We start from the raw sequence: 27,125 nt of genomic DNA, 5'->3' as shown, positions 1-27,125 counted from the left end.
TGTGTGTGTGTTTAATGTTTATTTATTTATTTGGAGAGTGAGGTGGCAAGGAGAAAGAGAGAGGGAAAGAGAGAAGCCCAAGCCGGTTCCACGCTGTCAGTATGGGAGCCTAATGCAGGGCTAGATCTCATGACTGTGAGATCATGACCTGAGTTGAAATTGAGTCGCTCAGTCACTCAACCGACTGAGCCATCCAGACACCCAGAATGTTTGTTGTTTTAACCCACTAAGTTTTGCTGTAATAAGCTAAGGAGCAACAGGTATCTAATAAAATGGGTGATCTGGAGAAAGGAAGACTTAAGCAGAGAGAAGATAAAAGTCAGTAGATTATAAATATCATTCAGTGAAACTGAAATGCTTGTAGTTGGGAGAAAAGAGCTGTAAGTCTTATTGCTAACAATTTGGTTAACATGACTCATAATCCAGGGGTCATATGCTTACATGTGCCTCAGAGAATAGATGAGTTTATTCCTGGGTATAGGATTAAACGTTTCCAAAAAGCACGGAGACCAAATAAGATAAGGACCTCACCCTTGAACTCTGATATTCAAGGCATGGGGCGGATGAAGAGCTCATGATCAGGGCACAAACAAGTTCATGGTAGAACAATTTGTGAAATATGAGAGAATTCAGGACAGCTTTCATGATCGACTGAGTGATTAATTGGTTGATTTGGAGGGGTGTCAGTGGTATTTTGTCTTATTTCTATGAGTGCATAGAAAATGTTTTCTGTCTTTCCTCCTGGATTTCCTGCAATATAGTTAAGGCGAATTGATTTCAGAAAGTATTCTGAGAAAGCTTTAATGGTATTATTAAGTTGGTAGAGAAAATAACCGATGTTATAAACTCAGGTTTTCAGCCAACTTTTTTAGCACTTTCAGAATGATTCCAGAAAAACCTTGAATAAATTGGATATTTGTATTAATTTTATGCCCTTTTATTGTGACTTTATAATAAATGAGAATTTTTTGGTAAATATTGGAAGTTAATATTCTATAGTTGGGAAAACCAATTTGAAACACCCAGACAGCAAGCCCATATAAAACTACATAACACCACAGACTACAGCAAAAGAATAACTTAATGAACTTAGAAGACAAACTATGCACTTTGCGCCAAGCTTATTAAGGAAGATACAATTTCAATACCAATGAAATAAACTCCCACAAATTGATTTTTCTTTGTGTGCACTCATCAGTGTAAATACAATTAAATTATAAAGCCTGTACTTGTTCAGGAAAGACATTTTCTGTTCATATTCATGCTATCTGGGTGCTTTGGCTTCTGATACTTTGTTATATAAAAACCTTGAACAGTGACAACAAAAATCCAACAAGTACAAGTTTGTAAAGCCTGTAAGTATCCTCACAACACGGATGGACCTAAATGGTATTATGCTAAGTGAAATAAGTCAGACAGGGAGAGGAAAAAAAAGCATACTATTTTATTATATATGGAATCTAAAACAAACAAACAAAAAACAGAAAATGGTCTTATAAATACAGAGAAGAAACTGGTGGTTGCCAGAGGGAAGGAGGTGGGTGGGGATGGGTGACATAAGTGAAGGAGATTTAGAAGTACAAACCTCCAGTTATAAAATAAAAAAGTCACAGGGATGAAAAGTACAACATAAAGAATATAGCCAATAATATTGTAAGGACTTTGCGTGGTGATGGATGATAATTACATTTACCTTGATAAGCACTGAATCATGTACGCAATTATGGAATTGCTGTGTTATATACCTCAAACTAATGTAACATTGTACGTCAGCTATACTTCAATAATTAAAAATAATACAATGAAATGTTACAAATTTACAAACACCTATGCATTTCCTTTAACAACTAACATTACAGTTTTCATCAAATGAGAATGTCATGAATATCTTTTTGAAATAAACTGTCATTATTATGAGACTTAAAGTTTTAAATTAGCACATTCTGTAATTTAAATAATAGGATCATTTTTCCTCATTACAATAGTATGAAAGACAAGAAAATCCAAAGTTGTGTGTTTTTTTTTTTAATTTCAAAGAGTAAATTCACCTACAAGTACCACTTTTCAAGGGCTGAAGAGCTTCCAAGTACGATACAAGTTTATAAATTACCTAATTCAATAATTTAAACTTTACAAAAATCTCCTAAATTACTGTTAGGATCTCTGACTTTCTGATAAGAACACTGATTCGGTGATTACCATCTTGCCCCATATAATGCAGTCAGTGTTACGATTTGGAATTTCACTTTTGCTGACACCAAATTTGATTAATTTACCAAATAATCAGCTGAGTTAAGCTCCATGTAACCAAATACTCAATAACGGATGTTTTCAGCAATCTCCATTTGGCTGAGAAGGGAGGAAAAGGGTCCCCTAGACGTGCCCCAGATAAACATAGACATTCTAGAATGTGGTGAATGTGAGAACATTTAACTTTGAATCAAAAACAAATATTCAGTTTGGGGTTTTTGTTTGTTTGTTTAATTTTCGGTTTTGTTGTTGTTGCTTTGTTTCGTTTTGTTTCAAGTTTCTATAACATAGGAATCAACATAAGGAAAACACTATTCCACTCCCCCCCGTTACAGAAGGATGGAAGATATGTTCAGCTGCACAAGTCAAGAAGAATGAGCAAGATGACTACGTTGCAGGATATGGTCTCCAGATATAACAGCCACATGAGCCGGGGTTGGAAGTGACAGAATGGAAAGTTACAGCCAATGAACAATTTTCCAGGGACCTTGATGGAATTGAGCATTAATGTATTTTGAAAATCTCTGTGATGATTCTAATGTGCAAGAAAGGCTAAGAACTCCTTTCTTTGAACAATATAGACAGACCTTTTTATTTCTTCTCTTCCCTCAGGGGTGTATATGCAAACACTCCAGGTCAGATATGGAGTTTTCATGACTGTCAGACATCCAGACTCTTTACTCTTTTCCTTGACCATCTTCCAAATGGTGCTTTTTCTCATGCTCTCATATGACTGCTCTGGATCCAGCCATCACAGCACCTCTTCCAAGAAGGAAGAACAGTAAATAAATATACTGCAGAGGAATAGAACAGACCTTTTCTTTTAAAACTTCTCAGAATTTACACATTTCTACTTCATGGGCCAAAAATTAGTCATACGTGTCATGCCTAGTGTCAGTAAAGGATTGGGAATATAGTATTTACTCCTGGTGATCATGTATCCCACTAAAAATTACAAGCCTCTTTTTTACTGGTGAAGAAAGAATAATGGATATTAGAGGTAATCAGCACTCTCTGCAAAAATTAGTACACATTCCATCGTAAGTGTTATAGGAAATGAGGCACCAGGCAGTTTAAAACATTTTTTTTACATTTATTTATTTTTGAGAGACACGGAGAGACAGAGCACAAGTGGGGGAGGGGCAGAGAGAGAAGGAGACAGAGAATCCAAAGCAGGATCAGGCTCTGAGCTGCCAGCACAGAACCCCACATGGGCCTCGAACTCACAAACCATGAGATCATGACCTGAGCTGAAGTCGGATGCCTAACCTACTGAACCACCCAGGTACCCCCAGACAGTTTTAATAGGTTAAAATTACTGTCTTTTTCCCCCTTTGGGGAAATGCTGGCAATTTTGTTATGGAATTAAAACGATGACATCATAGCCCACAAAAACATAATTGTGGAAAAGAGCTTTTGTTTATTTATATTCAAACACACAAAATAGATTTTTTTTTCTTTCTGATTAGTCCAGCCAAATGGAGGGAGCATTTATTTGTAAGTTATTATTGTCATCAAGTTTACATCTTTCCTTCATAAGAATAAAGTTTTGTTTAACACAAAAATCCTTGTAATAATTAAGCATAACTAAAAACTTATGCTATATCCTTACAAATTCTCAACTGTATTTATATCAGTAATTGATAACCCTGGTCAACTTCAAAAATGCTTTTCTGGTCTCACCACCTGCCTCATTTACATAGTATTAGGAAAATCCCAGAGTCAGGCGTTTCCAGCATACCTCCAGCGCTGTGATCCCTAATTTCTGGATGTGCTAATAGAAAAATATTTTTGTAAACCATGCCGTATTAAAGTGAACGTTTAATGTACAACTTAACATACATTTTAATATGACACGGATTGCAGGTTGTGAAAGTTAAATTTGCAGGTTGCATTGAACCTTTTATTTTCCTAACTTTGCCTCATTATAGACAAGGATACAGCCCCAAGATCCAAGAATTCCATAAAGATCAACATTGACGTTTGCTGTCTGGAGTCTCGTTAGCTTTGCCCCAACAACACACATATCAAGAGGTACAGAAACTGAACGAAGCCTATTGTTACTGTATTGTTACAATCAGCTTCTAGCTTGTTTACAGTAAGGCACCACATTTGGAGGGGGTAGGGAAGAACCATGTGGGTAAATTTTCACCATACAGAATGCTTCTCCCCATTAGGTGTTCTATGGTGATCTCCCCAAATCCCTGATGGGAGTTGGGGAAGGGATGCAAAGTCTTATGTAGTTTAGAGGGAAAGAAAGAACTTTAAACTCACCCCCCTCATCTGAGTCAAAGAGAGACTACGTAAGTATTAGCAATTTTGAGGGAGAGCATACTAGGCAGCTGGTAGCAGCCTAAATAAACTTGTCTTTTAGGAGCATCCCTGTTTCAGCACATCACATATTTCTTGCCTTGTTTGCTTGTACATGTGTTACACACCTAGGGTTATGTTCTTGGGTTATATTAGTAAGAGTTGTATATCTAAAGGAAAGTGCGATATTCTCATTAAATGTGAGAGAACTACTTTTGACATTAATATAAACAAGCAAATTTCTTCCTTATAATATTTTCAATCAGGTTATTGGAACTAAATGATATCCTTGGAATATGATTTTCCAGAAATTACTTATGACCACCAGATAGCAAAAATCTGAAATTAAAACAAATTTCTGTTTAACAGCTTGACTTGTTTATGCAATTAGACTGATTATTTTATTATGAAATCAAGGTGTCACGCAGTAAAGAGTCAAGAAATATGCTATGGTAAGAAATTAAATTATGACCACAAGGCCCTAGTATATTGATCCCACAAGCGTTTTCCATTTCTACAGCTAAGTTCATCAAAAACAACAGCAAAAGCCAGAACACAAATGCTTGATGCTTGTTTTAAAGCCAAAAAAATACAGAAAAATTAACTTCCACTTGAGAGGTATTTAAAAATTGTTTAATCTATGACCCAATTTGAATCTCATTGTCTTGAGAAGTACAATATGTCTCCACGAGGAATCATCCCTATCACCTAAAAATTAGCTGCAAATTATAGACTGTATCTGCTTACCCTGCTGGAAAAACACAGAAGTTATCCCAAAGATTTAATTAGATATGGACATTTTAAAAACTACATATTTTTATTTATTTATTTATTTATTTATTTATTTATTTATTTATATATTTTTTAAAGTTTATTCTATTTATTTATTTTGAAAAAGACAGAAACAATGTAAGTGGGGAAGGGCCTGAGAGAAAGTGGGAGAGAGAGAATCCCAAGCAGGCTCTGCACTGCCAGCCCTGAGCCTGACGTGGGGCTTGAACTCATGAAACCATGAGATCATGACCTAAGCCAAAAGAGTCAGATGCTTAACTGACTGAGCTACCCAGGCGTCCCCATATTTTGATTTTTAAATATATAAGCAATATAATTCTGTATTTTGACAAGTGATTTGATAAACTAGGTTAAGTGATAGTTACTAAACAGTGATGTTGGTAAACTAGTGCTCCAAATAACAAAGTCTGGATATAGTGTTTCCTGATCCAAGGTGTAAATCCTCTGACCATGGTTGCTTTCAAGCTATTAACACACCATTCTCCTGAATGTGAAGTTAGGGATGTTGTCAGCAGAATGATTAAGTGTGCCCAATCTTTAAATAAGAGGATTCAGCAATGCAAAGCTTCTGAGGCATGAATAAACCTAGGATTTTTGTTCAGCAAAAGAGTCACTGGGCTGAATGAACAAGATGAATCAGCTAACAAAGCAATTTTAGCCAATGATAAGAAGGAGTTTGCAAACATCCTTTTGAATTCAGCTTTAAATTATTTTGGCTAGTACTCTTGCTTTTATTTTCCCTTGAACTTGTTTTTATAGGCTCTGGAGGTTGGTAATTAAATCACTAATTGATGCATTTTACTATTCTAATATGAAATTTTGGTACTTAAAATTCCCATGTTATTATAAATTCAGCTTTGGCCAATGCATTTAATATATTACATTTTAATGCTTATTTAATCTAAAACAATGCCAGTGTCCTATTGGATTTCTTCTTTAACGTGTGCATTATTTAGAAATGCATTATTTAATTTCCAAATATGTAGATATTTTCTCAGTGTCTTCTTATTTTTTCTATTTTAAGAAAAATAAGATAGAGAATACTCTTAGCATGATTTTAGGTTTTTTAAGGTTTGTTTTATGGCTCAGAATGTGATTTATCTTGCAAAATTTTCTGTGTTTACTTTAAAATAATATGTACTATGCTATTGTTAGGTGGATTAATCTATTCATTTTAATGAGTAAATTTTTGAGAGTTTGTCCAAATCTGTTTACTTATTGGTATTTGTCCTCTACTTTTATCAATTATTGGTGAAATGTGTTGAATTTTTCTACTACAATTGTAATTTTCTCTATTTCTTTTTTCATGCTTAGCAGGTCTTTCTTATTGTGTTTTGAATATTGTTATTAGTTGCATACATATTTAGAATCATAGTGACTTGACCACTTATCAATCATAAAATAAATCCTTTTCCATCTTTTTACCTTGCTTTATATTTTGAAATTATGCTTCGTAGGGGTGACTTAGAGGCTCAGTCAGTTAAGTGTCTGATTCTTGATTTCAGCTAGTTCATGATCTCCAGTATTGACCCCACATCGGGCTTCATTGAGCATAGAGCCTGCTTAAGATTCTCTCTCTCTCTCCTCTGCCCCTCTCCCCTGCTCATGCCTCTCTCTCTAAAATAAAATAATAAAATAAAATGAAATGTAAAATAAAATAAAATGAAAAAAGTTTTATATACAACCTATAGTTGGTTCTCACTTTGTTTTAATACAATTTGGCAACTTCTGTCTTTAAATTGCCGCACTTGTATTGTTAGTTTTTCACGTACTTATCCATATGGTTGTGAAGTCTTCCTCTTGGCCCCTCTGGCCAACTTATTAGACTTTTAAGTTTTAGCAAGTACCTTTAGTCCACGTGATTGCTTAACTAAACCTTTCATTGTATATCTACAGATCATACATTTTTTTTCCTAGAGATACTTGAAACCAAATCTTATACAACCTTCTCTGGGGCGACCTCTCATGTGCACAGCCTCCAAGCACCACAGGTAATGTCTGTAGCTGGCACCGCTGATTTTGCATGCAATCAAGAAGTGTTATAAATCACTGTGCTCCCCTTTTACTGACTAACAGCCCTAATGTTCCTTTAAAAAAAATGGGGCCGGGCAAAAAATTGAAAACAATAAATTTCCCCTTTGGGGACAGGGAGAAACCTGCGAGTTGGTTTTTGAACAAGAGTCTGCTTTCTTCCCAGGTGGCTGGCCTCCTGAATAAACTCCTCTTTCTTTCCAATCACCACTTGTATCTTGATTACTAGCTTTCAGAGCAAGCAGCAGCCATTCTAGCTTGGGGTTTTTTTTTGGCAATGACTGGATTAAAATCGACCATCTTGTTAGATGTTCTCTTTATTTCTTATCTATTTTTTTCTTTTTGTTCCTTTCTTCCTTGTGTTTGCATTAATTATCTTTATAATTCTATTTACTCTCTACTACCATCTTATCATTCATGCCTTTTTTTAAAAAAATGTATTGTATCTGGGGATTACAATATACAATTTAACTGACTTAACCTTTTGGTATCAAAATAAACTCATCTCCATATGTATTACAATTCATTATGAGTAGAAGGTTTTCAATGAAAAGAAAAGTTAGGTTTATAATAGTAGATCATTGATAATGTCACTAAAAATCCCTCAGGTGCCTCTCAATCTTGATTTTTCCAGATGCTTTCTTTTTTCAACTATTTATCTAGAAAACTCAAACAGAAAAGTATGTCAAAAAGGGGGGACATACACGTTTGGCAGAAAAGTAGCAAATTGACATGGAAAATTAGATTTTAATTATAAAGATTATAGCTGGAATAAAACATTGAAAAAAGCATGGAAAGTGTAGCATATTTGAATCAGTAAATTGCTAACCAAATTCTTCAGTTTCATCCCTTTCATAAAAACTTAAAGACACATATATGCTCACATGAATATTCCTACTCTTTTTTTTTTTTTTTAACTGCGGTTCCCTTTGTTTCAATTTCCATTTGAATGCTGGTTTCTGTCATTAGGTATTGCAGTTTCTTAATTACTATGAAGTTTATTTGTTCTGAGTTCTTCATCTAATACTACCCTTTTGTTTTTTAATTTTGCATGCTTAACAAATGGCCAGTAAGAGTGGAGGATAATTTAATCAAAGAATATAAGAAAATTGATTCTTGTATATAGCATCCTTTTTATTTTTTTTGATTTTATTTTTTATTTTTTTAACATTTATTCATTCTTCAAAGACAGAGACAGAGCATGAAAGGGGGGGAGGGGCAGAGAGAGAGGGAGACACAGAATCCAAAGCAGGCTCCAGGCTCCGAGCTGTCAGCACAGAGCCAGACATGGGGCTCGAAACCACAAACCGTGAGATCATAACATGAGCTGAAGTCGGATGCTTAACCGACTGAGCCACCCAGGCGCCCCTATAGTATCCTTTTTAAACGAAGGGATGTTTTAAGAGAAAGGCATGCAAGAAAGAAAAGTAAGGTGATCTCTTAAAGTTTGTGCGTGTGGTTTCCGATATAAAGAGAGTGTATTATCCTTTGCTATTCTTGCTGCTGGGGGAAAACATGTTTATTGAAATCGACTGCATTTTAAGAAGCTTGTCATATTCTCTAAGAATAAATACCAAACTTCTCTGTCCACAGTTTAATTTAAATACAGAAAAAATGAAATCCCTTGAATCTGTTTCTATTGCACCATTGGTATGAAAAACGTGTGACTAACCAATTTTAAATAGACCTACTTCAAGGAGAAAAGAAAAACAAAGAGTAACATATTATTTTTTTTAATGTATGTATTGACCTCAATAGCAGGAAAATAGATTTCATAGGTTAGGAATCTAAACACATCCTTCATAACAAAGGGATTTTCAAAAAGGATATTTGAACGGAACCTGAAATGTTATCAATTTAAACAAATCCAATCCAAAGCATCATTTTAGAGCTTAAAGAGCTAAACATGCTTCAGAATTGGTCCTTAACAAAACAGCAGAGACAAAGTTGTCTTTTCCCTACCTCTTTCTTTTTCAGCTTATCTTTTTCCTTTTTTTAAGTTTATTGATAAATTTTGAGAGAGACAGAGACAGCAGAGAAGTAGGAGAGGAACAGAGAAAGAGGGGTAGAGAGAGAATCCCAAGCAGACTCCGCACAGCCAGCACAGAACCCAATGCGGTGCTCAAACCCACAAAGCTGCGAGATCATGACCTAAGCCAAATACCAAAAATTGGACATGTAACCGACTGAGCCACGTAGGCATTCCTTCCTTTTCCTTTTCTCCCCTATCTCAAAAAACCCTCCTGCAATGTGTCCATTCTGGAAACAAAACTGCTTCTTTTGGGTACTATCTTGGACACTATATCCCTACTGTACATGAATCCAGTTTTTCCTAAATGTGGACTAAAGGTTTCCATTCCTGAAATGCTAATTCCACATCAATAATCCTTGACGAATTAAAAAGAATTCAATCAGATACAACCTCTACATCAGCAAAATATTTCAAGGTGGAAGGGAGCACTGGCGCTGGGTTTGTGCTCACTTAATAACATTATTAATGATGTGGATGAATGAACAAATATTATGAAAAGGAAATTCATAGGTATTAAATATGTAGAGTATGCAGAAACAAATAGGCTGGAAGGTGATGTCTGCAAAATGACCTAGAGAGGTTAAAAAAGTTAATAACTGCCCAATATTCTTCTAGTTTTCAATAAGCTACATCACTTAACTGGTAAAAATAGTCAAGAAATATGCAGCAATGATAGTTAAGCCAAAAGGTGAAGAGGAGAAATTATATAATGCTGCATTTTTTGTATAGTACAGTATCTTATGAACATTTCTAAAGTTTTAATTCACACATGAAACAAACCAAACCAAAAACAGTAGTTCAATTGTTCTTCACTGAGAGGATAAATTATTTATGTGGAAGCATATTCAAACTCACATAAATAACATGGGTAATCTCTTTATTGGGAAGTTATTCATAGCATTTAAGTAACTTGGGATCTTAGGAACTCATTAATTTTCATCAATAATTGATAATCAAGATTCAGTATATAAAAAATCATGATCTAATATTGAAAGGTGAACCATTTTAACCTTCATATTGCTTTTCACCTTGGCTATGGGTTGGAATTCATTCTCAGTCTCTATAGTTTATTTTGAAACATTTTCATGTGAAGGTCATACAAATATTTTATTATTCCTAATTTGGGGAAAGTTGTTAACTTATTACATCATTCATTGCCTAATTTCCTTTGATGATCCAATGTAAATAATTTTTTCTATATTCTTGCTATTTTAAAAATTCAGAGCGTATATATATATATATATATATATATATATATATATATAATGTACACATTCACATACTCAATATCTATGAAAGAACTTAACTTCGAAAATAAACAAATTAGAATCTTTTTAGGTCACATAATATAATATCTATGGCATTCCTACTTTTACCATGACTCAAGTTAATATCATTTCATTGTCATTCCTTAGATTTCACACGTAAAAAGAAACATCATGTGCTGCATGATAAAATAGAAATGAAACCAAATACAGTGTTTTAGGAAATTACAAAAAAGTTTTATTTTACCTTAGGGGACATATAATAAAATCTCTCTCCCTTAGTATTTTGCTCACTATCTAGCAAAATTGAATGGAATCTACAAGCATTTTTAACAAGGTTACTTCCGAATTTTGCAGCATATCACAATCAGATATTTACTCAGGCCACTGTTCACATTCTAGGCTTCTATAAATAAGGTGGAAAAAATTTCAAAATGATGACACTTTCCTGCCTAGACAAATTTTCATGCAAAATACTCAGTTTCCTCTTTATTTATAACAGAATAGTAAAGAATTCACCTTGTAGATTCAATTTTTGTTAGCATTTCTACTTCTACTATAATTAGGTTTTGAGTAATTCCTAGGTATAACCTTTATGTTTAATAATTTAATTTAAATGCACTGATAAAGCAAATAAAAGTACTAACAAAGTAATTCTCTGTTATTCGCTTATATAAAAGTCCTATAAATTCAAGATTTCCTTGATTTCCACCATGGTAGCACATCAATACATTTTTTGTGAGTAAACCTTTCTCTTCCACTACATTAAAAATAGCAATTTTTTACTTCCCCATTTAATAGTCTGTGAACTATTTCAGTTTTTTTATGCACAGATGATGAATAGAAGCAATGCAGTGTTTCGGTTCCATCTATTTTCAAATCTATTAAAATTCCATCAGTCTGGGATCTAACAGTTCTCAGGCCCATGATTAATTTTGAAGGAAACAACAACCAACTCCTATGTGATTATTTAGAGCCCACATTTTCTTACCCCTTCTTCAGTTTTAATGGAGCTATCAATGGTTTTGGCAAAGTTTATGGTTAACTATTCCTTTAATTCAACATATTTCTTGAAATGGTAAGTTATCATGTTATGTAGAGTATAGTCTCTTGTGCCCCTGTTTAGAAGTGAATTCTGCCACAAGCAACTCTCAAAGATGCCCTAAGCGCTCCTCTGACCTCAGGATACAAGCAGCGAGTTGCAAGGGCCTACTAACTTTGAGAGTACTTCCTTAACCGAGTTTACATGATTTTGGTGTTAGAGAAATCAGTACAAACAAAAGCCAACAGAGTAATACTTAAACTGTAGAGCTCTTACAAAAACCCATACGTTCCATGCTTTTTCTCATTTCCAATGCTACCTGACACGACCAAGTCCTCTTGGACACTTCCTCCAGACAGGAGGCCTAGCAAGTATACATCTTGAGGATAGAGGGGAGCTGTAGTATAATCAATGTTCTGGTACTTTCTCTTACCTTTTCCAATGATGCACCCATAGTCGTGGTGAAGTTGTATCTGACCTTTTCTAAAACTTAAAAATGGCAATTAGTGAACAAAATTCTATTCAATGATCTCTCCTACAAATCTTATTCTGTGGGGTAACAATTCAACATAATACAGTGGTTTTTATCTCTACCTGACCACCATCTCATCAATCTCTAAGGCTCAGTTCAAAACCACTTCTCTGAAGCCTTCGTTGGCCCTCAGCATCCTTTATTTCTGCCATAATTCTAGAACTATCCAGAATTATGTTTTTGTCAGCTTTGGTTTGCTTGCTTTCCTGTTGTCCTCCACAATAAATTTGGAACATGTGGTTGGTAAGGTTCATGTATTTTTTTTTCTGTATATTCAAGACTACACTGGATTCTGATTAGATATTCGATATATTTCCATGAATGTGTAGTTAATCTTATGCTACACAGCAGATTTTAAAGAGTTTAAGTCTTAATGCTTTTGAATTCTAGGGAAAGAAATGCAAAGAAAGAGAAAGACGTGAGTCATTTTAGGAGCTGGTGTACAAAGACTGAAATGTGAATTTTGAAAGATTGAGTATCAAGTCAAACATATTTTTTTCAAAGCAATTAAACTGGGCTTTTAATGATATTGCTTAGACATTCCAGACAAAATGCGTAGCAATGGAACTAATTCTTATAAAATGACTTTGAAATCCCTAAACTCAAATATAATCTCATGGAGTCATTATTTGTGATAAAGAATTAATATGTTTTATACCTTCATTATAAAAAATAGTGGAAGAGGGAGGAGAAAAAAGCTTTATTATGAGTTACAAAATTTAAAACCTAAATTGATCATTTTTATTATTTTAAGAAATTTTCCCCCAGAGCTATTTTAGCAGCAACATCAAAGTCAGGAACCTAAGTTCCTGTAAACAAAAGAGTTTACAGGAGTTTAATTGTATCGCACTATCCCTTTTTCCTCTGTCTCTTAATTTTCTCAGTAGTTTCTAAGGAGTAAAAACCATTCCCCATGGAGAGGAGAGTTCCATGGAGGTCTGATGATGGTAATGATCTTTGTGAAACAGAGTCAAGTACTGTCCACCAAGTTGTTTATAATGAGGTGTCTGGGGAAAATCGTGTGGCCTTCTGTTGCGTCTCCTGTACCTAGCTGGCGTTGTCTTTGTTTGGGGGAGATGTTCTGTCTTCTGCATATAATCATGGGGCTGTTGGAAGTATCTCTTCTCTGGGCGTCCTGCTGTGGCACAGAGCACTTCTTTTTTTTAATTCCTGTTTCCTTTCTTCTTTCCTTTTTTGAAGATATTGATGCCTCTGTGTTCACATGGTCAGTGACAACAGTACAGCCTTCAAGTTTGGAAACTTATGTCAATCTCATCAATGTTTCCATTATACGTGCGTTTTAAGCTCATTACTGCTACGGGTTTATTCTAATTTAAATACAAAATAAATAATCTTAGCAATGGCTAGAGGTTTTATACTCACAGATGACAGAAATATGCATCTGGACATACTTTGGGGCACATAGGACATTTGGGGATATAATTGATAATATGAACTGACGTGTTATTTTGCATATGCTACGCTGTCCACGTTAATAGAGCCTGGGATATATTTATACGGCTCATTGGTTTGAGATTACTAGTTAAGGAAGTAGAAATGACCCTGAGGTGGAAGCAAAGAGTGGCGTTATATGGTGGGAAATTAGTCTCTCGTCTCAATACCATCATTTTCTTCCTCAGATGAAGTCTTGTTTTTGTCATCAGTAAAATGTCAATTTTTCGCCATGCAACTGAAGCCAATACTATAAATATCAAAGGACAAAATGATGGAGTATATATTTTTTAGCAGGATAGCCATGCAAGCCTGGACTTCTGACCTCTTGACTATTATAGTAAAGACAGATTAACAATTTTATTTAAGCTACCGTATTTATCGCAATGCACAAGTCTCTACCTTGCTCAGCTCCAAAGGGCACCATTTTCATATAATTCATTCCCAAAGGTAAATCCATAAGTATACTCCCTTTAACAAATGGTGTATAACATATGGGACAGAGAAGAGACACTTGGGAAGGATGGGAAAATGATCATCTAAATGTCTATGTTTATGCATTACACTTTAGCTGTTACAAGCAGCAATGAACTCATTATAATTATAGGTTCTTAATTTAGACAACTGATTTTTAATAAAATCATGGAGTGATGTTAAACAGTAGAGTCTATATTAGTAGAGTCTCTAAATAGTGGAGTTCACTGGGAAAGTGAACAGTAGCCACCAGAAAATATGATAAACATGGTAACCAATGGTCAAGGGAAGATGATAAATAAATGGGAAAAAATAAAATTAACGCTGACTCATTCGATACATAGAGATAAAATCATATGATTAACCTTTAAAGCAAAAATACCACTAATGTGATATGAAATGACACATGTAGATATTTTACAGGTTCTATAATTCCTGTTAAAGAATTGGAAATATTTCATTCTACTTCTTTGTGTACAAGAACACATACTATGTTATAAAATAAATGCATATAGAGCGAAATGGGTCTGTGAAGACAGGAAATGTAGATGAAGAGAGAGATTGTAGAAAGCATTTTGTACGGGTCCCAAGGCCCGTTAGTATGTCTTTACATACTATATATATTTGTGTATATATAAAGGCCATGAGTCTGAAACACCTATAAGGATATGGGGCATTGTGATAGGCATAGTCAGGTATGTTAACAATGACAACAACAACAAAACGTGTCATGAGAACCCTTACATAATATAAGGTCCACAAAGTCTCCTTGCAGTTCTGTGTTCCACAAAGTTGGATTTTGAAAAGCTGAGGCAGTCTGAGAGCTCTTCACCAAAATATTCTTCCCTTCTTCCTGTGTAAACAGCTTGCTAAAATTTCCACACAACTGAGTCCTAGTTAATATGTACCACTTCCAGGGCTGGACCATAAACCCCCTCCCTGATCCTCCTGTTCTTTCCACATTTGTCAGTTCAAAATGGAGAACTCCACAACCCTATGGGCGGCTCCAGCTGGAAGAAAGGAGTAGGCCACTTTCCTGAGTTACGGGGTAGAGAAAGTCAACCACTGACCAGGAATGTTTTCATTTGAATGTTGCCAGTGAGAAATACATTTTAACAATTAATCTACTTTAACCTTGAGAATTGTCAAAACATTTAATGTTACCCAGGCATTTACAGGAGACTAATAAATAACTCTCCGTTTTTCCCTCTTCAAATTCAGATTGAACTGAGGTATAGGTATGGAAGTAAAACAGACAGTGGTAAAATGTCCCCTCATTTATGGATAAAGCTATTTCAAGGGGTGTGGTTTAGCATTCAGACTTGATCTCATGGGCTTCTAGAGACATAAGGGTAGGTGATCCTCACTCTAGTTTTGAAGTTCAGTTTTAGTTCTGAGCACACATATACACTTCAAGGAGGGTTACAGAGCCTACAGGGGCTGGGATCATTCATAAGGCCTGCTGTTATACCTAAACTCACTGACCCATGCTGTATCTGTTAGTCAAATTGCATCTGGTATAATTGTGATAAATGAAATGCACCAGCCTTAGATAAGCTAGTCCCTGACACATGTCTAGACAAGACTTAGAGAAGAATGGCTTAAGGTGTGAGTGTCAAGGCGCACTTTGTTGTCAAGGTGTGGAGCTTCCTGCGTTGTGAGGTAACCTTCACCTCTTCAGAAGTTATGATCTGCACTGGGGGCTCTGGGTACCCTGCTGTTTTAGGCATGTTCATTGGTTTGTCATGAATTTGAATGCACTCTCTTTCTTCTGTAAGTATTAATGTTTTTTCTTATGTTTTTTAATGTTTATTTTTGAGAGAGAGACAGAGAAACACAGAGAGAGAGAGACAGAGTGTGAGCAGGGGAGGGGCAGAGAGAGAAAGAGAGAGGGAGACACAGAATCTGAAACAGGCTCCAGGTTCTGAGCTGTCAGCCCAGAGCCCGAGGCAGGGGGCTCGAATTTGGAAATGGCGAGAACATGACCTGAGCCAAAGATGGATGCTTAACCGACTGAGTCACCCAGGCACCCCTCTTTCTGTAAGTTTTAGTAGCTAGGTTTTATTTGATTTTCCCAGGTGATTTGCCCACTCATGTGCTTATGGAAGGCACTCTGGTCTTCCTATAAATTTGAACATACTATTGACGTTAGTAAGAACAAAGGACATGCACAAGCAGAGATAGATTGCTGTGCCTTGCATGAAAAGCAAATGAAACCTAAAGTCCTTTTGCAAGTAAGCTTTTGTTTGGTTTGGTTTCTTAGAACTCCCTGAAATGCTATGATAATTACAGTGGTGTAGTGAGAGTTTCTACTGTTTGCTAAAGCTATCCATGCACAGTAATTTTGCAGAACACTGAAGTATGTAATGCGGATACTGAGTAATAAAATGATGAAATTGCTACTGCTTTGTACGATGTTTGAATCCCTTTGTCCATTTCTTGGTAGACTGTTCTTAAATAATATGCTGCTACCATTCCCACAAACTGAATTTTTTTAGTTTAAATAGAAGGTGGTTGACACGAGTTGAAATATCTTTGCTACTTTAATTGTTTATTTTTTTCCTTGTAATTGAAAGAGTAAAATTAACAGACACACACACACACACACACACACATGCACACATACTCAGAGCTCTAAACAACAACAACAACAACAACAACAACAACAACAAACATACTGCCAGAGAAGTAGGAGGATTTGCTGTGGAATAAAAGCTGTAAATGGCTCTGCAGATTTTTATGCATTATTCAATCCATTAAAAACCACCTTAGAACATAAAAGCAAACACACTAGAAACTAAATGAGATAGTTACAAAGAACATCAAAAATAGTAATTTAAGCTCCCATATGATAGCAAGCTTGTTCAGAGTCTAATTTTGGCTCTTTGGGTTCTCTTTAGAATCTAATTCATTTTACACATGCATATGTCTATAGGGAGTGGGGGATAGAATTAATTAACCCAAACATTGGACGCCCACTCCTCTAATATTTCCTATGTTAACACACAAATCTGTTCTCTTCATTACTATTAGACCGCATTCAAATTACAACACAATTAGAGATCATTAACTCTCTCCTTTATAATCAGCAATTTTCACAGGCCTCAAATAGACATGCACCTTTAATATATTCCTATTCATCTTACACTTTCCTTTAGGAGAATGTCAAAACAACTTTTTTTTTACATTATTGCTATTTGTTTTAGTTTTTGCACGCTGGCTGGTAGAAGATAATTATTTCTACTAAACGTCTCTTCCCTTCAATCATTCAAATAGCAATTCATTGCTGTTTAAAATGAAAAGAAACAGAAGAAAGAAAGAAAAAACACCACTGTAAAAAAGTTGGTTCTACAACTTTTGTTTCATGCACAAAGAGGTTTATTTATGTATTCCAAAATATCATGCTGAGGAGGAAGACATCCTCACTTTTTATTATTTCGTCTGCATTTTAAAAGGAAATGTGTAGAGAACAGATTTTTCCTGAGGTATTATATTCATGAGCTTTAAAGAGGAAGAATATTCAGTATGCTAAACAATGGCTGTTTACAAAAACATGTTTTATTGATTAATTTACCTAAATTCAGTTAAAGTTTCTTTCAGCTTAATGTACTTGTAGATATAAAACTGTGTATTTATGTTTTGTGGTAATGTGTTTAATCTGGTGTTACAATTCTAGTGTCCAATAGGTTTTACTCAATTTCAATTTATTCGCTTTATGGTTTGCCAGAATGTGCTTATGGAAGGCACTCTGAGTCATGAAAATGAAATTCTAAGCAGGTTAGCACATAACTATTTTTTAATTTATAAGCTTCCTGAGTTTTAGGGAACTGTGTTCTCTCTCTCTCAGTCACCCAGCTACAAGAACCTAGAGGGCCCTCGTTGTGGTTCATGGAAGGACAGTTAAGGGAAAGATGGCCCCTTTTTCTGTCTCTCACAGCGAACAGGCTCTGTCTGGCCTCTCGGTCACACAAATTCTCTCTTCTCTACTTTCCACAAGGCAGCCAGTGTACTACTCCCCAAACACACACCCAAACATGTCAACCCCCTGCTTGGAGGAATGTAATCACTTTGAATTGTCACGAGCAATTGTTTTGAACAGAATACAGATTCAAAAATAATCTGCTGAATATTGAAGGCCCCCAGGATAAAGTCCAAACTTTAATCTGTCTTCACTTACCAGTGTTCGGTGACCTTTTAGCTTCATTACTGATCATCGCCCACTGTCACTAAGGTGACATGAGGCCTCCTCCACAATATTTAGCAGGAGAATACAGGAAGAGATGAGATCATTGCTTCAGCATTTAAATGTCTCAGCTCCGAAGGGACACATGTCACTTCTACTCATATGCCATTGCCCAGTACAAGTCACATGACTGCCCAACTACAAGGCAGATGGGGGATGGAAGTCTCAAATAGCAGGGCACAGCAGTACTATGTGTTATCGTGGCTGAAACACAACAGGAATTTCATAAAAATATTTAAGGAATAATCGAGATTCATTTGACTGCAAGAAGTAGACACAAAAACAGTTTGGCAAACAAGAGGGATTGACTAGTTTTTGTTGTTGTTGTTGTTGTTGTTGTTTTTCAAAATCTTAAGAAAGGCAGGGGCTTTGCTTGGCTTTATTTTTCACAGAGACAGTGACTTCTCATTTTTACACACTTTTTCTACCGATTTCCAATCTCTGCTCCCCCTGGACCTCTGTCTTATCTGTCAGACTGGCCTCTGCCACAGCTATATTACTGAAGACCTCTGGTTCCTGGTTTAGCCTCCTGGACCTAATAGGTCTGTGGGAGTTGGGATAATATGACTGATGCAATTTGAATGAAGAATGTTTCTTTGGACCAATCACCACATCCAGAAAGCAGAGATTAAGCATTTGTGATGCGACTAAAATCCTTATTACCTAGAAGTCTGAGGCAGTTTCTGCCCTTCTAGAATGAGAAACTGAATATACAAATAGGCGGTGGCCATCCTATATGTAAAAATAGAACACGGACCCACAACTGCAGCAACCACTTTGGATCACAGCCCCTGTAGCATTTGGCCCCAGATGGGAAGGGATTGCTTGAGGACTAAGAGCTTCCCTAATTTTTGCCTTCTAGACCTAACTTGGAATCAATGACAAAAAGCCAATTATCCTTCCTAAATGCTCACACAGAATGCCTCACTTCTAGGTAGTCCAATCTTCTGTCTCCCCGTACCAACAATCTTCTATCAGGGTGTAAAAGAACGTTTCGATTTTTCTACAACAAATCTTTCCCCCATCCCCTGCTTGCTTTTTAATCCCTGCCAAATGCAAGTAATGGTTGCTGATTCTCTGGCTGTCTCAGGCTCTGATAAATATCCTTTGCTTGTTCTCACTTGGGAAGTTTTGGGTTATTTTCACACTATTAAGGAGAATGCAACAACCTTTATGCTAAATGCACCTAACTATGCAAGCCTTTACTTTTTACCTAAATAAACATCATTTTGGTTCATGTTACCAAAGAAGGCTCCCTTTGACTTGAAACCTTGGGATCGCTGCTAAATTAGTGGAAGCCTCCACCTTCCTCCCTTATTTTCCTTTTCTCATTTGTGCACTGTCTTCTTGATTCCCTGTATGATAGCAACATTATTCTCCAAACTAGCACAGTGTATTTAAACTCATGTTACTACTACTTACGAGATTCTTTTGTGATCGACATGTCATATTATCAGCAAAAAATGCTTTGCTTTTAACCTGATATCCTTTTCTGCCTCCAAGATGAATTGTAACCACGTATTTCCCTGATAGATATTTAAACTCTCATCTTGTCCAACAGAGTTGACTTAAATGGCATTCCTTTAATCAATCCTGATCTCATATTATCTGTTGACAGTCTCTACCTTAGGGGAGAAAAAAAATAATAAGGTAACCTTATTTTAGATATGCTATTACTTCTGAACACTCTGTCACCTGGATAGTTGAATTATTTCATGTAATTGGAACATGCAACCTAGCCTGAGGCAGGAGAAAGAGAGAGAGTGGGAGAGAGAGGGAGAGAGAGAGAGAGACAGACACACAGAGCAAGAGAGACAGAGAGAGGGACAGAGATAGACACTTATATACAGTTAGTATTAAGACAGTATTAGTATATAGATAAATATTAGGAGTTGTTGATTTTGTGATGTAGGCTCTTCATTTTCTGCTCTATAGCTGCAGGTAAAGAAAAATTTTTAAATAGTAAGAATGTACTTGATTCTTTAGGAATTATGCTATTAAGTTAAAAACACACTAGTGAAGTAGAAATAGAATTTAAGGTGAATTCTCTGGTATATTTCCCACAGGAAATGCTGCCTTTCGTAGACTGATTCCCAAGTTTCTTCTCCTTTTGTAAAGTTACTTACCTGAAAGGATTGTAACAATCCACATATTCTTATCAACTTATAAAGCATTAGACGGTATTCTAAAATTATTTACCTATTAAGATTTATATGATGGTTCAATCATAGCCAACTGATGATGCCTAAATTCATATAAAGAATTTTAGCAACTGTACTACATGGATATAACTAAAATACTAAAAATTGCTTGGAATCAATGTTACTAAAATATCAATGGAAGACGTGTGTGTGGAGAGGCACAAGAGTGCCTTATTGCCAATGCGATCACTAACCCAGCTCTAGTAAGTCTGGAAGGCTGAGGGAAAACTTTAAACCAGCATCACAGGCCCTTTTCAACACTGATAAATGACATCATACAAACACCTTAATCCTAAGGATATCAATATATCCTTACGTGATTTGTAAATGACCAACCAAAGAACCAAAAGAGAAGGAGGAGGAAATTTTCGATCCCTACAAGCTTTACCAAGTGATGGAAAAACTCTTTTCATAAGCAAATCCCATCAAAGATTTTCAAGGTGGTCATGTTCTCCGAAGCGTGATTATCCTCATAGCCTGGAAATATAGAAAAGGTAGAGAAATTAAATCATGTGTCCAAACAGATGTTACCTGACCTTTCAGAAAAATTTCATCTTCCTTGGTCAAAGGTGTTTCACCTATTTGCTTCTTTTTCCCCACAGGTTTTCCTTTTCCCTCATGAAGTCATTTCTTGGTGACCTATAACCAGTTCTTCAGCACTGTGTTTAGTGTCTAAAATGTAGACAGAGACTGATGTAACAATCTCTTCATGTGACTATCCACATAGCTATCTTAGTATTAGAATTCAGTATTGAGATTGTAGTTATAGGAACACTTCAAAACAGAGTCAATTGAATTTTAAAAGAAATTTGGCAATTTTACTGGACAGAAAAGAAAACGGATTTGGTTGATTTGCCATTTAGATTCCTAATTTCATCTGAGGCCTGCTGTCCCCTGAGATGAAGGGAAAAGGATTCTGGCTGGGCAGTAACTTTAACCAGTTTTCAAGTGTCAAATCTGAATAACTGTGCCCTACCTAACGCTTTCGGTTCCTTTTTCCATTCTTCCTGTCAAAGAATCTTTCGCACACAAGGGTTTTATGTTGCTGTTGTTTTTCTTTTTTTTTTCAACTTTTTTTTTTTTTTTTTAATTTACTTTTGGGACAGAGAGAGACAGAGCATGAACGGGGGAGGGGCAGAGAGAGAGGGAGACACAGAATCGGAAACAGGCTCCGGGCTCCGAGCCGTCAGCCCAGAGCCTGACGCGGGGCTCGAACTCACGGACCGCGAGATCGTGACCTGGCTGAAGTCGGACGCTTAACCGACTGCGCCACCCAGGCGCCCCGTTGTTGTTTTTCAAAAAAGAAATATATCTCAAATTCTTGAACCTTTCTTTGTAGCTTTGCCCCTTGGTGTGGAAATTTCCAGGATGCAAAAGAAAGGAGAGACTCAAAACATTCATCTTCATTAAAAAAAACAAACAAACAAACAAGCAAAAATGAAACAAAATGAAACAAAACAAAACAAAACCCAGATAATTCTAATGACCAGGTAACAAAACCTTTTACCAATGATTTTTTTTTTTAGGTTTTTACATTAAATTCTTTTAAAATCTTGAAGAAATGACTAATTGAGTTATCATTGGCCCTTGCTTATAAACTGGTTTATATGGTAAACCACTCCGTAGTTTTTGCTATAATTCTTTGAAGGAGTTCACAGAACTGAGTGGCATTGACCTAACAAAGCCCCTCTTCTCCCATCTACTTCTTTCTGAGTATGGGATTTCTCAGTGCTTAAATGTGTAAAAATGAGAATATAGGAATAGATATAACGATGACCCAGTCACATTCTAGCAAAAAGCAAGATTCATCTATGAAGACGTGCATTTACAGGTAAACACTTATTAAGAAATTGATTTTTCCAAAAATACTTTAAAAATCTTTTTTTAAATGTTTTTATTTATTTTTGAGAGACAGAGCACAAGCAGAGGAGAGGCAGACGGACAGGGAGACACAGAATCCCAGAATCTGAAGCAGGCTGCAGGCTCTGAGCTGTCAGCACAGAGCCTCACGCGGGGCTAGAACTCTCCAACCGCAAGATCATGATCCCAGCCGAAGTCGGCTGCTTAACTGACCAAGCCACCCAGGCGCCGCCAAAAACGCTTTTTAAATAATTGTACTTTAAAATCTGCCACGTGTTTATGCTCTTGTTCAAGTTTTTAACAAATAATAATGAAATTAATAAGTCAAAAGAAACAAAAGCACAAACTATACGGCAACAGAAAATTTAAATGTCGAATTGTCTCAGTGTCCACAGTATCGATCTATGGCTGGCAAACACTAAAACGGATCAACCTAATCGGTAAACGTTTCGTAGAGAAACTGCAATGGCATGAACTCTGGAGCTCTTTGCCTTTGAAAGGCTCACAAAGGTACGAGTGGTGGAGATTTTAGGGATGGCAGGAATGGCCCAGAAACCAAAGGCCCTTCCTCTGTGTCTCTGAATTCCACAGCTTGCAGGGTTTTCGTAACACTGAAGGAGGGGAAAGGGGCCTTTAAAATGGCAGGTGTTTAATTTTTTTCACAAATTAATTTCAGTAGGGGCAGAGGCACATTTAACTTTGTTTAGAAAATTAAGCGAGCATGGCAGTTTGCCCCTGAGCGTTGTGAAGAAACTTTGTACCCCTTCAGAGCAGCGTCACCAGCTTGTGCGTTTCCTGGGGATAGTGACAGAGTTTGGCGTGTCGATGGATCCTAGACCTCTCCTCCATCACACTCCATAATGGGTCAGTAGAAAGACTGTTAGGTCATGAGGACCAGCCTTTGGAAAAGCAGCCATAAGAATCCAGGGGTCACCAAGCATCATCTCTGAACATACCATCTGCCTGACATCTTTTTTTCAGAGGGCCCTTTCTCTCTGAAACTTCACTTGCTTTCATAAATGGTTAAATGGACAATTCTTTTATTGTGAAGTGTCCTCTTTCTGGTCTTTCCAGTGGAAAAACTGAAAGTAGTCTGAGCTGACATTGTAGACTTTTCTATTTTCTTGATAGAAGTTATCTCCTTGCAGGAGAGTTTAAGTGTCGTTTTAAACAAAAACTGAAAAGCATTGTCAGTAGTTCTACGTTTCTAACAATTACCAAATTGACTGAGAGCATTTGAAAGTATCATGCTCTTCCTGTGTTTGCTTTTATTTAATATAGCTGTCTGGAAGGATAGACTGTCCTTTTCAGGAAGGGCAAAATTGTATCTCGATTAGTATTACTATCGTATCAATGCATTAGTTTTTAATTAGTGGTAATTGTGCCCCGGGTAACCCTCATTGGCTACTATACTGCCATGGGACAAAACTTCAACGCAGTAAATTGTGGAAAAAGCAATGTGGTGTTGCTACAAGAGCAGCGACTTTGAGTATAAATAGTACCTGACTTGAATCCTGATTCTCTCACCTTTTTTTTTTTTTTTTAATGTTTATTTATTTATGAGACAGAGGGAGACAGAGAATCTCAAGCAGGCTCTGCACTGCCAGCACAGAGCTGGGTGCTGGGCTTGAACTCGTGAACCATGAAATCATAACCTGAGCCCAAACCAAGAGTTGGACGCTTAACCCACTGAGCCACGCAGGCGCCCCCATCACCTTTTTTAACCATTTACTTCAGATATTTGGTTAATTGTTATGTAATTGACACTTCATAATTTTAAAAATATTAAACATTGCTAATTTGTGAAGACTAGATGAATACTTTGTATTTATATAAACATATGTATCATATTATTAATTTATATATTCTGACAATATGTCTCAAAGGGATGGGGCTCAATATTAAAAGGTAATATTTTTGAAATTTATTTCATTATGATAATAGATAAAAACGAGTTCTTCCCTATTATACAAAATAGTATAATAGAAAAGAGCTTGGAAAATTCAGACAGCTCTCTGCCTCCTTTCTTTGAGCCTGTTTTTGTCTGTTTTAAATAACTGAGTTGGATTTCTTGAAATTATTTTCGAATCTAACATTTTGGTGTTCCTCATCACAGAAATCAATTTATCCTTAACCTCACAAGATGTATTTCCCTTGATGGGAAACCTAAGAACACACCTATCAGAGTTCTAATTCTTCCTTACAGTACAGGTCTCCTCTAACCTGAGTCATATTTACAGACCTTCTTTTTTTTTTTCATAATTTGTATAGATTTGGCACTCTTGGGTATGAGGTAAGAGTAAATGGTATAACATAAAGAGTGCATTATTACACTACACTAAACCTGTCATAACAGTAACCTTTTAAAACAGGAATATTAATTTTATCCCTTATCTTTTTTTTTTCCCTTTTTTAAGTTTTTATTTAAATTGCAGGTAGGTAACATACAATGTAATATTAGTCGCAGGTGCACCGTATAGCGATTCAACACTTCTGTACAACACCTGGTGCTCATCACAAGTGTACTCTTTAATCCCCATCTTGCCCTATTTACACCTACTTCCCCTCTGGTCAGTATTACTTTGTTCTATATAATTAAGAGTGTGTTTCTTGGTTTTCCTCTCTCTCTCTTTCATCCTATGATTGTTTGCTTTGTTTCTTAAATTCCACATACGAGTGAAATCGTACGGTATTTGTCGTCCACTGACCGACTTATTTCACTCAGCATAATACTCTCTAGCTCCTTCCATGTCATTACAAATGGGAAGGTTTCATTCCCTTTTGTGGTCGAGTAGTTTTGCATTGTATATACGTACCACATCTTCTTAATGCATTCAGTTGATGGACATTTGGACTGCTTCCATAATTTGGCTATTCTTGATAATGCTGCTATAAATGTTGGGGTGCATGTATCCTTTTGAATTAACATTTTTGTATTCTTCAGTGTAACTAATGACTAATAGTGTAATTGCTGGATCAGTGTCCTTTATCTTGAATGTGTTTTGGCATCTTTTATGTTGATCTACTTTGAGTGAATACATTACAAGAGCAGGTGTTAATTTGGAGTGTTCATATCCTTACTACTCCAAGATAACAGTGTGATTTCCTTTGGGGAATAGGTGCACTTTAACTCTGCATACCTTACCAGTATCCCCTTGAGCTTGAACATGCAGTATGAAATTCTCATTGCCTTTGTAGATGTGATTTCAGGGATCAATTCTAAACTAAGTAGAGAAATTGATGTACTATTATTAAGTTACAGTCACAGATGTTGACTTTAGGCCTGATTAAAATTAAAATTATGAATATTCATAATTCTAAGATTCTCGGAGAATCGAGTAGCATTTTAGATACAGAGATACATATATAGACAGGAATATCATCTTGTAAAATAAATGCTGTCATTTAGTTAATGTGCTTGTCATTACTTAGTGCTAATTATGTTTCAGAAGGTAAAATTATAAATGTTGCTTTTATAACTTTACACATTCCGTCTTCAAACACACAGGCATATGTGTGTGTGTGCACACACACACTCACACACACACATACACACAATTACATGGTTGCTATGGTAAAATGATTTCCCTGAAAAAAATGTTTGCTTCAATTTGTTATAATCAAATTTATTATATTCTCAACAAGCTTTGTGCTTTTGAGCAGATAAGTTTTAACTCATGTGGGGATGATTGTTATTCAACTGACATACAAAAATCCAGCATAAAGGCCTTTTTGTATTTTTGTATTTCTTCAGTAACACTTAAGAGATCCTTGCCAAGTGCAAAGAAATCTTTCCTATGTTGCTAAATGTTGTCTTAACACTTGAAGATGTTTATCCTGCATCTTTATAATTTCCTAAAAGATGTTTAAACTTAAATTATCTTCTACTTGGCTAACGTTCCGTGAATTCAGATATAAAGCCATCCTTATAATTCCATATCCTAACCTGTTATTAAAATGAAAATTGAAATTAAAATCCAAATAGCCTAATTTTGTATGTTGATGTTTTTAAAAAAAATAAGAAAATCAAATTTCTTTGTCATTTTTAAATTTTATTTATTTATTTTGTGTGTGAGAGAGAGAGAGACAGAGCGCACATGCAGGAGGGGCAGAGAGAAAAGGAGAGAGAGTCCCAAGCAGGCTCCTTGCTGTCAGTGCAGAGCCCAACACAGAGCCCAGACCCACAAACTGTGAGATCATGACCGGAGCTAAAACCAGGAATTGGACACTTAACTGACTGAGCCACCCAAGTGCCCCACAGAGTTGTCAAAATCACTCTTAAAATCTCTAATAGGAAATTTCTATACTGTTCTTAATATGTCTACTATTTTTTTCCTCTTATGTTAGAATGCTTTTTCTTTAGATAAGAAACAACTGAGCAGTTGTTTTACTTAGAGTCAGAACTCCACTAAAAATATGTGCCCCTTACAAAAGAATCACACTCAGATCAGATGCTCATATTACGAAAGCCACGGTGGATTTTAGACAAACCGAGTGAGCTTCAGATATAAGTTTCCCTTCTCATCTAGTTTATGTTCTTTTGTGAGAGGGGCCAAGGATAGGAATTTATTATTTATATTTCATCTTTCCTTCCTTTTTTTTTTCATTTTGGCTGAGTGACTTCTATTTCAATTTCTCTAC

The 27,125-nt window shown here is 35.9% G+C and overlaps 1 long non-coding RNA gene and 1 pseudogene across 1 annotated transcript in view; both read right to left on the bottom strand.

Moving 5' to 3' along the window:
* The window catches only part of LOC131508735 (uncharacterized), a 40,169-nt gene extending 21,683 nt beyond the window's left edge, over positions 1 to 18,486 (bottom strand). Inside the window, exon 1 of the long non-coding RNA XR_009260126.1 lies at positions 18,358 to 18,486. This is a non-coding gene — a long non-coding RNA (uncharacterized LOC131508735). The remainder of the gene's footprint in view (positions 1 to 18,357) is intronic.
* Positions 18,487 to 23,785: 5,299 nt separating this feature from the next.
* LOC131489347 (U4 spliceosomal RNA) lies at positions 23,786 to 23,914 on the bottom strand (annotated as a pseudogene).
* Between the last annotated feature and the right edge of the window lie 3,211 nt (positions 23,915 to 27,125).

This window comes from Neofelis nebulosa, chromosome 1, assembly GCF_028018385.1.
Source record: "Neofelis nebulosa isolate mNeoNeb1 chromosome 1, mNeoNeb1.pri, whole genome shotgun sequence".
NCBI lineage: Eukaryota > Metazoa > Chordata > Mammalia > Carnivora > Felidae > Neofelis > Neofelis nebulosa.
Note: the sequence above shows the minus strand (reverse complement) of the source record. Positions and strands in the feature narration are given on the sequence as shown.